This window comes from Thermobia domestica, chromosome 11 (genome assembly GCF_964235325.1).
Source record: "Thermobia domestica chromosome 11, izTheDome1.hap1.1, whole genome shotgun sequence".
NCBI lineage: Eukaryota > Metazoa > Arthropoda > Insecta > Zygentoma > Lepismatidae > Thermobia > Thermobia domestica.
Genome location: NC_137464.1, coordinates 128,787,074 through 128,806,705, shown reverse-complemented (window position 1 = coordinate 128,806,705; position 19,632 = coordinate 128,787,074). Strand labels below are relative to the sequence as shown.

The following is a 19,632-nucleotide window of genomic DNA, read 5'->3' as shown; positions in this document are numbered from 1 at the left end:
TACACGCCATGCAAGAAGTGCTCGGGAAATTCCCGAATTAAACGCAGAAGGATCGGAAATGAATACTTCAACAATAAAACTATTTATTTTACGCTTAAGCCTGCCATACGTCCCGTAAAAAACGAATGTGTCCCGTTTTTCGGCCCGAGTGTCCCGCGTCCCCGTAAATTTAGTCGGGACAGGGAAATGTCCCGTATTTTAACTCCGTTCCATTTCTGCTATCAATATCAGCTTATTCGAAAAGTGAAAAACAAAAAATTGTGACATTGGCTGGGAATCCTGTAATTAGTGAATGAATAGTACGCTGTTGCATGTAACAGTTTCGAGAAAGTTATAACACCACCCTGTTCGACTTGATAGCGAGCGAAATTTGCAATGCTACTTTTTCCATTGCACTTGATTTCTACATTTACAAACACAGGGAAGATGACTAACCTTTTCTTCAGCAACACATTAGATAAGTTAACAAGAATTATAATCATTTTCAGAGGCTAGGGGCACAGAATTGTGCTTTGGCCCAGATCTTAGAAAAATGTAAATCCGTTCCTGACAATTACACACGATACAAGGAGAAAAATCAGCTCATCAGATTAAACTGACGAACGTAATTTTGGCAGATACAGCCATGTAAATAGATATTGCTCATCATCATAGGTATTCTGCCTTTATTGGCAGGTTACTTGCCGCAGCTGAGAAGCTTCCATGCTCCACGGTCCTCCGCTAACCTCTTCGTCTTCGCGTATGATGTTTCTGTTTAATATCATCCATCAATTGTAGTCTCCTTCGCCCCCTCCCTCTCTTTCCCGCCACCATACCTTCTAGGACGTCTCTCATGATACAATTTCTTCTTAGGCAATGTCCCAACCAGTTTCTTTTCCTCTTCTTAATACTATCTAAAAGTGTTCTTTTCTCACCCACCATTTCTAACACTCTCTCATTCGTTTTCCGCTCGACCCAACTAATTCTTTCCATTCTTCTCCACACCCACATTTCGAAGGCTTCCAGTCGATTTTCGTCACCTTTATGTAATGTCCACGTTTCCGCCCCATACAGTACAACACTCCACACGAAGCACTTTATGAGTCTTTTTTTTTCAACTCTTTATTCAAGGTCCCACAAAACAGACTTTTCTTCCTCCTAAAGGCTTCTTTCGCCATTCCTATCCTTGCTTTTATTTCACGTTCGCACTTCATGTCATTACTAAGAATACTACCCAGGTATCGAAAACTATTCACTTGTTCTATTTTCTCCCCTCCTACTTTTATACTTGACACAGACCCCTTCGTTCCAATCACCATGGCTTTTGTCTTTCTAACATTTATTTTCATCCCATATTCTTCAAAGCCCTTTCTCATTTTTTCTAACATTTTATTGATTTTCTTTTCAGATTCTGCAACAAGGGCCATATCGTCTGCAAATCTTATGCATCTTATCATTCTACCTCCTACCGAAATACCATCATCATCATGTAGGCTCTTTTTCACTATCTCTTCTAGATAGACATTAAGTAGTGTTGGCGAGAGGCAGCATCCTTGTCGAACTCCCCTTCCAATTGCACTCTCTTCCGTCATTTCTTCCCCTATCCTCACACTTACTTGTTGGTTCATATATAAGTTTCTTATGAGTCTTCTAACTTTCCATTCCAACCCTATCTTCGTTAGAACTCCCAACAACAATTCCCAATTCACTCGGTCAAAAGCCTTTTCTAGATCAATGAATACAACATACACCTCTTTCCCTTTTTCTATAAATCTTTCATCGATCGCCCTTAATAATCCAATTGCATCTCTTGTGCCCTTGCCTCTTCTGAACCCGAACTGCTCCTCCTCAACATCTTTATTTGTTCCTTCATATAACCTTCTGTTCAGTATTCGGAGCAGAATTTTAGCTGAATGAGATATGAGACTAATAGCTCTATACTCCTCACATCTCTTTGGGTTTGATTTCTTAGCCATCGGTATCATGATCGTTTTCAGAAAGTCTTTTGGCCATTCTCCTGTTTCATATATTTCATTGCATAGTCGCAACAATTCTTTCTTTCCCTTGTCTCCTATATTTTTAATGAATTCAATTGGTATGCTATCTATTCCGGTTGCCTTTCCATTCCTAATCTCGGATATAGCCTTTTCAAACTCATCCCGAAGAATACTAAATCCTTTATCATTATCGTCTACTTCATTTTCTACTTCAACATTTAGGCTACATGGTCTATCCCTACTCTCATATAAGTCTTCAACGTATTCTTTCCACCTTCCTATGACCTCATTTCTCTCGCTGACTACCTTCCCATTCTTATTTTCTACTGCCATCATAATACCCCCTTGTTTCCTCCGAAATTCCATAGATTTCACCTCCTTGTACATTTCCTCATATTTCCCAACTCTTTCTAATTCTTCTATGTCCTCGCATTTTTTTTTTTTTTTTTTTTTTTTTTTTTTTTTTTTTTGTAAAACTCTTCCCTCGCTCTGTCTGTCTGTCTGTTTCTCTTCGTAATTCATTATTTAACTTCCTGTACATCTTTCTGCCCTCTTCTGTATCAACCTGTTTCCACATCTTCCTCCCCCTAATTTTATGCAACATCTGCTCTGTAACCCATGGTTTCTTAGCATTTTTGTGTTCGCGGTAACCTACTGCTTCTTCTGCAGCCTGCTGTAAGCAACGTTTAATATGTTCCCACCGTGCTTTCCTCGTTTGAACATTTTTCTTCGAATTTTTCAACGAAAAGATTTCTTATTTCCTCGTTTTTCAACTTTTCAGTATTCAACACTTTGTTACCTACTTTTCTTCTGCCTACATTTTTCAGTTGAATATCTACTTCGGCCATCACAAGATTATGATCAGAGAAAATATCAGCCCCGGGAAGAGTCTTCGCGTTCTTTAAACTATTCCGATACCTGTCCTGAATCATAACATAGTCTATCTGATATCTTCCGCCGTCTATTGGTGATTTCCATGTATATCTTCTTCTCTTGTGCTGATTGAACCAAGTGTTCCCAATTACTAGTGAATTCTGTCTACAGAAATTCACCAGTCCCTCTCCCCTTTCATTTCTTTCGCCTAAACCATATTTGCCTACTATACTACCTTCCTGTTTTTCTCCCACAACTGCATTGAAATCTCCCATTAGAATTATGCATGCACCCTTCTTCTCCCTATCTATAATTTCTTCTATTTTCTCATAATTTTCCTCTACTTCTTCAGTTGCATGCGACGTCGTCGGTGCATATGTCTGTATCACCACTAGATCCTTCATTTTCCCTTTAAGTCTTAACATCATAACTCTATCATCAATAAATGCTACTTTTACTACCTTCTCCTTTAAGCGCTTTCCAAGAATTATTCCTACGCCATTATGACCGCCCTTTTCATTACCTGAGTAAAACATTCTATATCCTTCGCTGTTGAATACCCCATTATCTTCCCATCTAACTTCACAAACGCCTACCAAATCTAAATTATTTTGTTTCATTTCTTCTTTAAGATTTTCTAATTTTCCTCCCTGTAACATAGTATGTACGTTCCATGTAATTATCCTAAACCTTTTGTTCTTCCTTGTCTTTCTTTCTCTGTCTGTCTTCCCTCCATTATTACTTTCTCGTCCAATAGTCCTTCCCAAGCCATCCCCCTCCCGGAGATCCGAATGGGGCGATATTTTACCTCCGGAACTACATTTTGACCTGCGAAAGACCATTGTTCATGTTCTCTTTTTGCTGCCAGCAAACTAAGGAAAATAGAGTGGTGGTTTCCCGTTGCCTCCCACCCCGCAGTATCCCAGCCGTTAAAGCACTCTGACCACGCCTGGGACTAATGTCCAAGTTGCCGTACTAATCGCTATGATTTCCGCCAACTTGGCTACTGGAGAACTGCTGCCTTCTCCCAGAACACTCTTCGTCTGGCTACTCCATTTAGACCAATTCGGTAGGGGTGGCCCTTAGTGAACTACCACCGACACAGCTCTAAATTTCACTGTAGCACGCAATCCTCCCCACCCGACACATAAGTGTCTTCGTAAAGGTGGTGTTTATCGGGGAGGAGATATTGCTAAACGCGCGAAAAATATTGAAAGTAGATTGTACCACTGATTTAAATAATTTGCATATTGTTTTTCTGTAAAGCATTTTTATAGCACATCTTACGTTTTTAGGCATCTTCAGTCTATACAATTAATTGCAGGGTACGAACAGAGAAAAGCAGCTGCTGCTTAGTGAACTTTCGCCTATTATATTATTGAAAAAAAAAATCTTTTAGTCTCACGGTTATGCCTGCTATGCTCAAGGTGATGGTGATGATGAGAAATGAATGAAATGACAGAATGAAGAAAGTGGGAGGAAACGTGAGAATCTCGAGAAAACCCACGCACAAGGTGTTTGTCCACAACAAAGCTCACTTGGCGCGAGCTAGGATCGAACTAGGAACCCCATGAACTAGAGGTGAACGCTCTACCGCTTAGCCACCGCGGCCTATTATACATTTGTTCATAACCAGACTACAGTTCATTGCATTGTGTTGGGAGAGTTGAGGAAGGGGGGAACTGAGGTGTCCCGTATTCTCATGGAGAAAATATGGCAGGTTTATTTACGCTGGAAGATGTTAATTTCATATAAGACATTTTAAAACATTTATTTATTTCATACAACAGGAATTGTACCTTTGTTTTAAATTAATAGACCCCTTTTGGTATTCATATTTGGCGAACGTCAGTCAGGCTTCTGGATGACTTGATCTGCATTTGTTCGTTTGCCTGCCGAGCTCTTTCATGGCTATGCGGTTAGTGTACGCGTCTTCGGCGTGGGACCCGGGTTTGCCTCCCGGAGGGAGCTCATATGGTTCGGATTCCACGTTAATCAGTAGGCCCCGTCTCATATAGCTTCGCTGCTGAAAGAGACGTTAAACACAAATTCAACTCAACTCGTTTGTCTGCCTCTACCACACACACTACAGGGTACAACTTTTGGCCTTTTAAGTTAAAATTTTCAGAATACAAGCACGAGACACACTAAATTTCCTGTATAGATTTTGGCGGCATACCAACGTAAAATCTCAAAATGGCGGCCATTTTTTCAAAACAGCGAGTATCCACGCTACGAAGCGCAATTTTCAGTCAAAATTGAAATTTTGACGGTGAAAGCACGAGATATGCTAAATTTGCTGTATAGATTTTCTCGGCGATCGAATGTAAAATTTCAAAATGGCGGCTATTTTTTTCAAAACAGCAGTAAGAAAAAAATTGTTGCAAGTTGTGACAATGGCAATCTTGAAATATAAATCACAAATATAAATCACATTTTAACACTTTTACCCCGAAGATATTGAAATATTTCGAGAAAAAACAGATTAAACCCGAAAAAACCTAATTAAACCCGAAAATACCCGAAAAACCCATATGGGCTGGGCTTTTTCAAAAAAGCCCGGTTTTTTTCAAACCCTGGTTCATTTTCACACTTTTTTGAAACTTGCATTTCATCAACTTTCTCAGATAACTGAATCCCGTAAAATCTTCGCGAGAAATTTTCCCGACATTGGTGAACAAAGTTGTGGCGGCTCTTCGCACAGTGCATAAACGCTCGAATGTAACCAGAAGTAGTTACATGATGTGTGCTTCATCCATTGTGAAGACTGTCTTCCATTTGGAACTCGTGAAGTACCTTTTATACACCTACCAGTAATTTGTTTTTCGTTCTGTAACGTGACATGGAAGCAGATTGTGTACTAAGCCTTATGGATGTACCTCAACTGAAGCCGTATACGAATGGCTATGTTCACAGTTGAAGGTGCCAAATTGAATCGCTGGCCCATCGACCTTAGGTCAGTAGGTTTTCCTGCGAATCCAATCGGCGAGTCACCGTCACACTGTAAAACTTACGTATCACTTTCTTTGAAGCCCTCTTCCTGGTACTTTTCGTGGGCAACTTTCGCCACGGACTCATGCTTTGTGTAACGAGCTAAAACAGTTATGGACGTAGTCACTCTGAGTGTGAATACACATTACGGACACTGTTTTACTATGTGTATGTAAGAGAAATGAGCACGGCAAAAGAACATGACTTACCTTTCTCCATTAACAATGTAATTTTGGCATCATTTGATGACACTCACTCACATCCAACTCCACACAGAAATCTAGCGTCATTCCCCAAGTGACAGAGGCACACGAACAGAACAAAACCTAACAACCTTTTGTATTTTCTCATTACGTTTTCCACTCATCTTCACTGCTTGCAGTTGAAATCAGTCAATAATTAATGAGTTATTTACATTTACTTCACATTATACACAGTTGCAAATATTGACAGAGGAACGTTTCGCATACTCTTCAATACATCAGATTATCAAATCTATGTGTCAAACGAAAACTTACAGTACTAAACTTGTTATTCAGAGTTGGAAACTAAGGATGCTACAATATCACAAACGTCGGAAAACAACCGAACTTGGAGACTTCTACAACAGTAATAACGCGAGTGAGGCTGGGCAATCCAGATCCCAAGTACTGAGTGTGGAATATGATGTATTCCACGATATGATGTATTTTGAATAAACAGAAACAAAGTTACAAGTAATTTAAAATTTAACTTTTCTCAAAAAGCTTTATTTCGAAAAACTCCTTACACAAGCACTATATACAATCACACAGGTGGAAACCTGCCCTGAATATCTAAAACTTAAAAAAAAAAATCTATGATGCTATATACCATCTGAAAGCTGATATATGGTATATACCATCTGCTATATACCATATTAGCTTGAAAATGACACTTTAACCAACGTCCTAGGTCCTTTCTTTGGTAATCGAACGAATCTAACTCACGCAATTTTTGGTAAAATCTGTGAACTCTGCAGATCTGTAGTTTCGAAACTCCTTCACAAATCAACCCGACCGCTTGATCCACACACCAGTGATGGCGGTTAGAATATAAAATCTCATAGCAATCTGTAAGAATCAGGGTTGAAAAAATCATGATTTTAAAAAAAATCATTTCTGTTGATTTTTTTGATTTAAATCGATTTTTTTTATTTAAATCACTAGTATTTGATTTTTTTTTTAAATAAAATTTAAACATTCATTTTTGTTATTTTGTTTTTGATAGGTTACTGAGGTTTCCCAGTTTCTTTTAGTTAGACTAAAAGCAAAATTGGGGGTTTCCCGATATTTATGGTGTGTTTTCTGAAAGGTGTTTCTCATACGTGACTATTAGCCAGGAGCAGTACATCACTGTTCTCTTAACTTGTAACAGTGGGTGGTCACCTTGATCTCGGGAGTTCAAATCTGAATGATTGATTGAAAGGAAGACAACGTATAGTTTTCTTTTTTTTAGTCCGAATTCGAATTGAAACCGAGAAAGAATTTCAAGCAAAATACAGGTATGTGGCTTAGACATGCAAGATCTTGTTATCCAGCTGAAGACACATTTAGAAGTATGCAAAGCAGAACTAGTGGAAGATTCTGGGTGTGACAAGAGTGACATTAAAAACTGGCCAGTTTTGTTTAATGTATGTGAAGAATCGATCAAAAATAGACAAAACTATACAATAAAAAGCAAAAAATGTAAATATTAAAAGAAATGTAGGACACGTGGTCCAAAGTCTCAAGCCGATCTCTGTTGCATTGGGCAGAATTCAAAAAAATGAAACAATATCTGACGCTGTAGGAATATGGAAGTGTCTTCATGAAGAGTTAAAAGACGCACTCCAAGACGAGGAAATAGAAAATAAATATGAAAACAGGTATACGGAAGCATTAACGCCTCCCTATTTCTTGGCCTACCTACTCATTCCGAAACAGCGAAAATTCAAATAAACTACTGAAGGAAACGATTTAGCTTTGAAATTTGCAGAAGCTTATGGTGGTACTTCTTTACTGTCCATGGTAATTAAATTTCAAGCGACGTCTTCTCCTTTCTCTAGCGTGATTTTCACTGACTAAGTTCTACACGGTGTAACAGCCATTGAATGGTGGAAATCAAAAGCAATTATGCTTGACATGGAAGTATGAAGCCAATTATGCAGGTGTTTACAGCTTCTGTTCATCTGCAGGGGTTGAAACAGGGTGTCCGCTAAAATTTCAAAATGAAATTTCGTGACTTTTTCGTGATCTTTTCTTTAACAAACAATAAAATTTCCTAACATTCTCAAGAGCGAATTAGGCCGAATTTTCATGCAAGCGATAGAAGCGTGTTTTGATTGGGATTTGGTAGCGTCTAAAGCAGACCATAGATATTTTTGGTGGTTAATTTTGACTTTTATACAACAAAATATTTCAGTCTGTACTTATATTTGTATAGGTACAAAAAAATCGTGATCCCAAAGCTAAATTTCTTAACTTTCACGACCGTTTTCTGATTCGTGATCGATACACACACTGAGAAAGATTTTTTTCTTCTTTTGATTTTGCACAATCTAAAATACGGAATTGTTTAGGCACTGATAAAGCCTTTTTTTTTTTTTTCAGTTTAATCAAAAAGAATTTAAATATGCTCGTGTCCAAAAATTTGCATTGCACTGCAGAGTGAGTATATGCCTATTTTATATTTTTGTTTATAAAATGAATAATTTTTTACACTCTTCTATTTTTACTATATCGTAATAAATATCAGTATATTTTTATATAATGTTAAATCAGTGTCGTTTTATATAATGCCATGTGTTCACATTTCTTGTACGCACTTACATTTACCTATGGAAGAGGAATAATCACTAGATGTATTGTATAGGCAAATACTTTATTTTATTTTGTTACACATCACTATCTTTCACTTAAAAACTGTAAATGTATTCGAGGTAAACTTGTATATCAACATAATATATATATATATATATATATATATATATATATATATATATATATATATATATATAATATGTTTTTGTGTTATACGTACATAAATAATTTCAAGTTATCTACACTGAGTATGACCAACATAATACAACACTATGTAAGATGGTTTAGTAGTTTGTAGAAAGTAGTTTACCACAGGACGTAGGCAATGCCATAAACGAACAGCTTGTAGTTTCTAATCAAAAATGCCATTTCTTAAAAATATATTTTTCAATGTCTTTATTAATAATTTTGCAGTTATGGTGAAAAAAAAAGTGTATATATATATTTTATATATATATATATATAGTGTATATATATAAATATAAAGTGTATATATATAAAGTGTATATATATATAGATTAGCAGCCATGGTATGTAAAATTCTGAACTGAAAATCGTGAATATTGAATTCTGCATTGTCAAAATTCTTGGCCCAGGAATTTTTATCATCTTTTATTTTTATTTTTATTTATTTTTTTTTTTTTAAAAAAAGTTTAAACTTGCATCCTACCTGATCTTAAAATATGTGAGCTACGAACTGATAAACGGAACATCGATGAACGAAGTTGGCTGAACGTTAATTTTAGATTACTTATATGGTATCGTCTGACAGCTATCTACTAATAAGGAAATCTGATCTTAACAGCTCAGTATGTATCTCTTTTGAATCATAAACTAACTTTTATCACTACGCATAAACCAAGTAATCTATTAAGAACATTCCTTCTCATTATCCTATTAACTGGCATCACTGCCGCTACACAGTACGGATTAAGATACGAATTTTAGATTTAAATTGGATTAGAGTTTAAGAGTGCTCAAAAGTACTGCATTTTGTTTTAAAGAAAAATAAATTTGATTTAAATCATTGATTTAAAAAAAATCATGTGATTTAAATCGCTATTTAAATTATGATTTAAATCACAGAACCCTGATAGGAATCGATCTGAATCCATGCGTTGACTGACATAGTCTTTTATGATAAATAGTGATTGTTCACTGGTGCTACAAGACAATTACATAACTCTAACCAACATAAGAACATAAACAAACACAAACTATTTCTTCACGTTGAAGACATTTTTTAATTAGGAAACAAGTGACAATATGTAAACTTTGCGAAGTCAAAGAAATAAAGCTTTCTCGAAAAAAAAAAAAAAAAAAAAAAGCTGTCTACTGAACAGAAAATTCGTGGACGGACTAAGAAAGGAAAATTGATCAACATCGACATCCTCACCTGCAGAAATTCCTAAAACTGCTGGTGACTACAAGCTTCCGTTGACTAAATAATGATTCACAAGATATGACAAGTCTGACTCATATCTCAGTCATTATGTCCTACATCAATTTCCTATTCCTGTAGTTCAAGTATGTACCACCTAGAGTATACTGAAACTCACAAGGGAACATCTTATATTGATAGTAGCATTGTCCAATCAAGCAATGAGCAATCGATAGAGGATTGAAGAAAAGTGAGAAATCCTAAGTTTTACGAGCCGACACCCAGAAACACACGAGATACAGAGGAAAGAAGAATCTAGAATCATGTGAAGATAGCAATGCAAAAGATACACTGACACAGAAAGAACATCAAAATGATTAAAGTAATCACAATGACTTTTACACAACGGTATAGTAAACAAACATTGTACCCACACACATGCTTAACTTAATATGTAAGGCAGTGTTGCCAACTGAGCACAAAATGAAGTTTTGTTAAATGGCACGGAATACAAATTATATCTGGCAAATCTAATTATGAGTAGAACCATAACTGTGACGTCTTGAAGAACAGTGTTGCCAACGTTTGAAGATAGGTATATATGAATTCCTGAGACCACAAACAAGAATATAATAACTGAAGTATAAAAATAAGGGACGAAGCACAGTGTCAAAGCAGTTTTGCCCAAGTGGAAAATCAGAACTGTATCAAACACAACACACAAAACTTCATATAGGAATTTTTATAGGGCTTGGCAACATTGTACATCACGACTTCACATGTATGGTTCTACTCATAATTAGATTTCTAAGATGTTATAATTTGTGTTATGTGCCATTTAATAAAACTTCATTTAGTGCTCAGTTGGCAACACTGCCTTACATATGATGTTATTAAGCATGTCTGTGGGTACAATGTTTGCTTACTATACTGTTGTGTAGATGTCATTTTGATTACTTTAATCATTTTGAAGTTCTTTCTGTGTCAGTGTATCTTTTGCATTGCTATCTTCACATGATTCTAGATCCTTCTATTCTCTGTATCTCGTGTTTCTGGATGTCGGCCCCTAAAACTTTGGACTTCTCACTTTTCTTCACTACTGTATCGTTTGCGCATTGTTTGATTGGACAATGTTACTATCAATATAAGATGTTCCCTTGTCAGCACCAAGTTGGAATGTTAAGTGATCTAACATTCAGTTCTTTTTTTCCTCCTAATTAGATTTTGGTCTGTATTTCCTACACATATTTACTTTAGTATCTTGGAACCCAAGTAAGTGTCGCATAAAATGTTGGTTTCAAATATCAAGATCTGTGTTACGCAAGGTCACACTTCATGGTCCAAGTTCCGAGGTTTGATTCCCTACTTAGCAAATTTCATGGTCGAGGGACTGAGTTTGACTCTACTTTTAACAAAATTCATGGTGGTTTGGACCGACTTTTGATCGATTCCAAACAGGGTGAATTGATTTAAATCAAGATTTAAATAACTTGATTTTTTTTTAATAAAAATTGTTTATTTAAATCTTATTCCGAAATAAATTAATTTAATGTGAAAATAAGTAAAATCCCGTTTCTGTTCTGTTATTTCGATTATGGAAGTTAATAATCATAATACAATGAGACTCAAATGTACAGCATAGTATGAAAACAAGTGTCATGCAGAGGATGATGAGGGAAAATCCCGTTTTCAGCTTACAACGGAGCAATCCTGCTTTCTTCTCTTCGTAACATTGGGTTTGTGTTTTTAAATCGTTAACTATTCCAACGGGGAAATCACCATCGACATTTACGACGAAAATTCTTTTGTGTGCGCGTCTGTTTGTTCCCAGGCATTTAGAGGGGTCCTATCCCCTCTTCGATTTTTTTTTTAAGATTTTAAAACTTCAGGCGAAATTTATGTATTTCATGCCGCAAGCTAGTTCCGATTTTTTAAAAATAGGTCCTGCCAAATATCAGTAACTTTTGGGAAAGTGTCGTTTTGATAAACGTTGTAGTACTTTTTCCTTAATGCTTAACTTTTTAAATTATATCACCTATTTTTGCGTGGCAGGGTAGAATCTTAATTATTGGATTAAAAATATACCAATAAAGCTTTTCACTTCGTTTTGATTTTCAAGACTGGAGGCATTGTAGAACACGTTTTTTTCAAAACTCGATAGAGCACAAAACATCATTTTTACAGCAATTGCATTTTTGTTATTATTGTACATATCCTTTCATTACAGAAACATAGTTGTAGGTAATTCCAGTTATTATCCTGGGACACGTTCAGACAGCATGAATCTCCTAGAGGGTACAAATATTTGTTATAAAATTGGCCACTTAAAAAATGCAGGTATTTTTCAAAACTCGATAGAGAATATGGACAGGAAGCAAATTAATGTGACTGAATCTGAATTTGCTGCAAGTATTATTATTTTTATTGTTGTTGTGATTTTATTTTTATTTCGTCATAATGTGTTTTTCATTTAGTTTTAATTAGTATTTTTTTAAATTGATTTGGTTTTGTGTACAGTGTAATGAATTACATCTACTTTGTTGCATGAATGAAAAAAATAATAGACATCACGGAAAATTTCAAAAAATAACAGCAAAATGTAAGAATACAAAGTGATTACAGTAGTAAGTATTGAAGCATATATTTGCGTTGTAGTTAGCAGTCTCTGAGAACATCTTCATATAATCCTTTTGCTTCTTCTGGCATTTCAAAAAGTGCATGAGTTTCTTTACGTCCTTCTTATTACTGGACCCCATGTTCATCTTCTGTAGGTATGAGGACCTTGGCATTTCTTTGTGGCATGTTTTAATTCCAGATTTGAAAGTAGAAACCCCCACATGTAACCTAGTGTAAGTGTACGGCACACTTACAGAAACAGTACATACTTCTGTAGAATAATTTCTGTACGTTAAGACTATTGCATCCCTATGTGAAATGGGAACTTCACTTTCAAAGTCTTCTGAGATATCTCCTTCAGTGTTTTGATTTACGAGTTCCTGTTGAGAACTTTGACAACTCCATGAGTTTGCAGGATTCTGTAGTATTCATTGGGTTACAAAATAACTTCCTTTCTTTTGTAGTACTCCTTCTCAACCCTACCAAACACACGATCCGGAGCCATGTATCTGTGTTCTCTGATAGGAAAGAAATGACGTTTAGACGTAAATTTATACTTCATTCCAAAAATGCAATGAGCATGATCATTGCTACGTTGTTCTTGTTTTGACCTGGACATGAATCTGAAAAATGATGAATAGTACGTTTCCATTTTTCTTTCAAGGTCTACCAGAAAATACAACAAAGCAGATACAACTTCGTACGTTCATCCATGACTTTGGTTGTGCTTGCGAGAGACTATTTTATTCTATGTAACACTAGTGACACAGATGTACATGTAAAGCGAGACCTTGTTGTCAGGTCGGTGTTTCGGCTATGTGTTGTATGAGTTTTGAGAAATTGCTGTCCATGTGCTCTATCGAGTTCTTACAAAACGAGTGATCGAGTGATTCAGTGTGCTATACACACGGCACTATTGAGATTTGCCAATTCTGGTTTCACAGCTGGATTGGGAGCATAAAAGCATACCTACCCCATATATACCTCCAGTTCTCAAAATTTGTGCTCTATCAAGTTCTGAAAAAACGCTCCTCATATGCTTTCACGCCTTTCTGCGTCGAGACATAGTGTGTAATAAATTTAAAAAGATATTTTTTGTTATGCTTATTATTATTATTTGCCGGGCTTACATTTTGCATTCAGAAGACTGAAATTTTGCACACTTGTTCAGTGCACCTCTTAGTATTTTTCAGATGCTGTTCAGATTTCTGCGTGAAAACAGGAGAGGGGGTCCAGAGGGCAAAAATGTATTTAAAAAAGGATATATTTAACAAAAAATTGCTTTTTTTGCGATTTTTCCGCCTCAAACGGAGACATATAAATGGTACCGTTTGAAAGGCTGTTCTATTCTGCAGAGAATGATGTACGAACCACGGTCCTAGGATAAATGGAGATGTCTCAGGAAACAGTTACCTGAGATCCTGTTTTATACGGGAATCTGAGGTATTTGAGGGATATTTTTCGCGGGCTAATTTTTGCACCTAAAAGATTGCAATTTTGCACATTTATTCAGTGCACCCTTAGTATTTTTCAGATTTGTTTCAGATCTCTGCCTTAAAACAGGAAGGGTCCAGAGAGGTGAGAAGTTAAAAAAAAGGATATTTTTAACAGAAAATCCCTTTTTTGTGTGTGATTTTCCCGTCTTAGATACACGAAGGAGACATTTGAATGGTACCGTTTGAAAATCTGTTTTATTCTAAAGAGAATAATGTACAAATCATGATCCTAGGATAAATAGGGATGTTTGAGAAAATTTTTATATTACATCCGGGTCATCTGTGGCATTATGGAGATGTTCTTAGTTCATTGTTAAGTATTTTCCCCGCTCTTACTATTCAAGAAAGAAGCTTGAAGTTTTGTACACATATTTAGTACACCCCTTTGTATTTCCCAGTTGATTTTGAGATCTGTCCGTTAACAGAGGGGAGTCCAGAGGGGATCAAAATTTTTTAAAAAGTTCTGAAAAAATCCCGATTTCTCTGAAAATTTCCCGCTTCAGGGACATGACAGAGAAATGTGAATATTACCGTTTCAAAGGCTGTTCTATTTCGAAGAAAATGAGGTATGAACCATGATCCTAAGATAAATAGGGATGATGCTGTAGCTGTTTGACTGAAAGTCTGTAATTTACCCCCCCCCCAAAAAAAAAAAAAATAATTTAAAAAGGTTAAGAAATAATATTTGGGACTGATTTAGGTTAACGATTGGGATTAATTAAAAATTCAACCCCAATACATAAATGGCATAATTAGCATTTAATACCAATTTCTAATGCTTTCTATTCAGTTCGCGATTTGTAATATACGAGGAGAAAGATTTGTTTTAAGGTTGGTTTAAAGGGACAAGTTTTCCAGATAGATGCCACTGCAGTCCTCGTATCTCTCTCATGTATTTTTTACCTTTCACGAAAATTCACAATTTCTCTTACAAATTTCAAACTACAGACTTCAAATTTTTAGAGAAGGAACTTCATATCCCATCGAAGGCAACAATCCGTGCCAATTTTTTATTTAGAATTTTCTTCATTATTGAAACAGCATATTGTTAAAGATCTGGATATCCAGTTTCAACAATTAAGCCGTTTCAACAATTAAAAAATTCTAAATAAAAAATTGGCACGGATTGTTGCCTTTGATAGGTTATGAAGTTCCTTCTAGAAAAATTTGGAATCTGTAGTTTGAAATTTGTAAGAGAAATCGTAAATTTTTGTGAAAGGTAAAAAATACATGAGAGAGATACGAGGACTGTACTGACATCTATTGGTAAAACTTGTTCCTTTAGACCAACCTTAAATCAAAAAAATCAACAAAAATGATTTTTTTTTTAAAAAAAAAAAAACAATTTTTTCCCACCCTGATTCCAAAAAGCATGAGGTATAGAAAAAAATATTTGCACTATTCAAAGTTGAAGAAATAAGAATGAAACACAAAATTCCAAGTTTGTGAGAAAAAATATTAAAAACTCAGGCATAGTAAACTATATATTGGTTTAAACTGCAATTAAACCATCACAACGTAATTACTATAGCAATACACAAATATTAATGCTCAACTATAAATATATGGTAGATATGGCTCTTGTCCTATTTTGGAATAATTAACTTAAAACAATGTAGTTTTTAAATTACAATTAAACCATCATAACAGTTTTAAATTGCAAACTGCTCGCACATTAGCATCGTCTATTGGCGTCACGCAGAGGAACGGAAACTGTTAACTATTAGGAATCAGCATTACTCGCGGACTGAGACGTATATAGTAAGAATTTCATATTATATATATATCTTAACAAAAAATGAATCATGGCATGATATAAATAAACGGAATCACAGAAGTTTAGTAAATGTCTCGTACTTTTATTTTAATTATTTTAATTATTTCAATATAAAAACGTCAAGTTATTTATACTTATAAAGTAACAAACGACAGTTTTCCAACGTTATGCTAGTTAACCTCAATTGCCATTTGAAAATTTTGAGTTAGACCCCTCCTAGGACCCTGCGGGTAGCCCTGGGACAACACTTTTTGCTTTGATACATTGTACTTTTAAAATGATCAAACACGTGTTTCCCTGTTTTGGCATCTGTCTCACAGTTTGCGAATTCTAGGGGCGGAAACTGTTTCTCTGGACACCCTGTATATTCATATAACTCGCACAATATATGCATTCGGAAAAAAATTATTAGTTTCGTAATAGGCGTCATTAGTGCTTTCGATTGGTGTACAAACCATCTTCCACTTCAATATATAATCTCCCTCTCTTCCCTTGTAAGTTGAACATTTTATCGAGATCGGTCGGATGGTTCAAGAGTTTTTAAGCTACAAGCATAGCCATTTTTATCTTTATATAGATAATTTATTGCATTAGAGAACACGTATTTGTTTACATACAAGATTTTGTACATAAAGTTTTTATATAAAAGTCTATATTAGAATATTGAATAATAGTAATTATATGTTTTAGTGCACGAGTATTAGTGATTTACTTACTGCTCTTTCTTTTAAGAAGTCATTTGATTAAAATTAACAACACTTCACCAGATCAAAGAGCATATTAAGAACTCAGTTTCATTCAAGAGCCCTATTTGTTGGAACAGAAAAGCTTTATGATGGTAGACTTGTATGTAACTGTAAAAGTTCTGTAATTAATGCACATCTACGAATAAACGACTAAAATGCACATACATGACATGAGTGCTGTTAATTTTCACGAATAATTGCAACAGTTTTATTTTTGAGTGCTTATATATATATATATATATTTGGTCTAGGAATTAATTCGTGCGGTTTTTAATAAAAATTGAAGCTTTATTTCAAAAACAAAGTAAATGAATACGTTAACAAAAATATTGTCCATCGCTAGCCACTACTTTCTCCCATCTTTCAGGCAATTTACGGATTCCGTGTCGAAAGAATTCCTCATCTTTTGACGCAATCTAATCAAAGATCCATTTTTCGATATTTTCTGAAGAAGTGAACCGCTGTCCAATCAAATCGTTATTCATGCAATCGATCAAGTAGTAGTCAGACGGAGCAGTGTCTGGTGAATATCGCGGGTGGAGTAACACTTTCAATCCGACATTTTCCAAATAGGTTTTGACCGGTTTTGCGACATGTGGTCGAGCGTTATCATCTTAATAAATAAGTTTATTATGCCTGTTATTCCATTCTGGTCGTTTTCAGGCCAGAGCTTGCTTCAAACGCATCAATTGTTGTCGATAGCGGTGTCCATTAATAGTTTCACCAAGTTTCAGAAGTTTATAGTACACCACACGTTTCAAATCCCACCATATATACAGCATAACCTTTGCACAATGAATATCTCGTTTCGGTTGTGAAGGACCTGGTTCACCTTGCTTCACCCAGGCCTTTTTTCGTTTAGGATTCTCGTAATGAATCCACTTCTCATCACCAGTTACAATTCGATGCAAAAATCCCTTCCTTTTCTGTCTTTGAAGCAGCAATTCGCAAGCGGTTTTTCTTCTTTCAACGTCTTTCTTTTCAATTCATGTGAAACCCAATAAGACATCTTTTGAATCATTCCTATGGCTTTGAGACGTTTGGAAACTGTTGTTTGCTCAACTCCAAATGCTTCTGCAAGTTCGTCCTGCGTTTGACACGAATCCTGATCAAGCAATGCTCTCAATTCTTCATCTTCAAATTCTTTTGGCTGTCCAAATTGCTTTTGGTCTTCCAAGCTGAAATCACCACCTTTAAACCGTGCAAACCACTTCTGACACGTTCGCTCAGCTAGAGCATGGTCACCGAACACTTCCACTAAAATATGATGACTTGCGGTAGCACTTTTCTTCATGTTAAAGCAATGAAGAATAACTCCCCGCAAAAACACTTTATCAGGCACAAAATGCGCCATTTTCAGTTGAAGAAAAAATGTTGTTGTTTCCGCTTCAAGCAACTGACATATACTAAACAAGATGCTCAATGACAGTAGTTTTCAACGCATGTTTGGATCAACGAAACTATGGGACAATAAGCTAGTTACGCCATCTTTTGTAAAACCGCACGAATTAATTCCTAGACCAAATATATATATATATATATATATATATATATATATATATATATATATATATATATATATATATATATATATATATATATATATATATATATATATTCCCAATATTGAGATTTCACAACTTACATTTTTCACGTGTTCGAAAAAAAAAAAAACTTCCATTACTACTAAAATTAACCTAATACAAAGATTTTCTGTTCTTTTTCCAATTTTTTTGGGGAAAGAAACCGGAAAAAACGGTTTTTTACCACATGTTCAAAATTTTCGAAAATTTTACACTAGTAAGTCAAATTGGGATCAAGTCAATATTATCACCACCTGAAATGGTATGTTGGTATAGTATTTTTCATTATCAAATGTGTTTTGCCACTTCAGCGATCTTGATCACACTAATATACACTAATATATATAAGAGAAATGAGGGAATTAATATTATACGACGTAGTCTTCTTTCAAATGGCGGATGTATTTTCGTTATTTCTTCTACTGTACTGCTCATCGTGTACATTTCCAATAACTCCTCCCCCCCCCCCCAAAAAAAAGTAACTTCTCTCATTAATACGACCATATAAAGTTACATTACCAATATTAAACAAAATTACGAGCTGATATTAAGATTACAGAGTAAACAAGTAACGGATCGATTTTATTTCACTTACTATGTGTATTTGCTCTATTTCCACAACAGCGTCAAACAAAAAATTCCAAAAATTTATTTTCCTCAAGGTCGTACAACACACCACCTGTTGATCTTCAGATTAAATATTTTGATTGAAGAATGTTTTCTCTCGAGTAACTAGATTTGCTGCAAATAAATAAAACGAAAAATTTAAAAATCAGTGCAGATGGTGGTAGAATTATCCAATACTGAATTACCAGGAAAACTGTAAGATTTCCGTGTTCATTTCCCATTCATTTAGGCTCAGTTAAAGTTAGCTTCTAGCATTGATTGAGCACTTTTAAATAATGAGACCCTGAAAAATATATATGTATATTGCACCTAAGGGTCTTATATTATTTTGAACAAAAAAAGCGACGCTCCCCCCAATAAAAATTCGTAAAAAAAAGAGTGAGTGAGGAATGTCGCTGATTTTTTTTTCTTTTCCAAAGTGATATAATATCCTTAAGTGCAACATATATTTTTTCAGGAACATTTGGAAGTGTGAACAAGATTATCAAACTAAATAAAACTAAAAACAACTTGTTTTTTTCACAATTTTTTTACTCTCAATGTCAAAACTTTGAATCCCATTTAATATTTAAAAAGATTACTTTGAAACGCTTCTTGTATCATATTTTCGTGTACCGAACCTAGTTTTGTAATTTTTTCCCAAGTTTGCCTATTATTTATTATTATGCTTCTTTTACAAAGATAAATTAGAGATCTATTTTATACACAATTGAAGTTGTCTTTTTTCAATTCGGAATTTTGGATGCA

General features: G+C 35.1%; 2 protein-coding genes across 3 annotated transcripts in view; both read right to left on the bottom strand.

Annotated features, from left to right (window-relative positions):
* The window catches only part of snRNP-U1-C (small ribonucleoprotein particle U1 subunit C), a 272,411-nt gene extending 253,481 nt beyond the window's left edge, over positions 1-18,930 (bottom strand). The window contains exon 1 of one of the 2 annotated variants that reach the window (XM_081731125.1): positions 18,854-18,930. The gene's annotated coding sequence lies outside the window, so the exon portion shown is untranslated. The remainder of the gene's footprint in view (positions 1-18,853) is intronic. The other variant, XM_081731124.1, reaches the window with a different exon arrangement.
* cni (protein cornichon) overlaps positions 1-18,930 on the bottom strand; it is an 89,870-nt gene extending 70,940 nt beyond the window's left edge. The window contains exon 1 of the mRNA XM_081731126.1: positions 18,854-18,930. The gene's annotated coding sequence lies outside the window, so the exon portion shown is untranslated. The remainder of the gene's footprint in view (positions 1-18,853) is intronic.
* Positions 18,931-19,632: the final 702 nt, after the last annotated feature.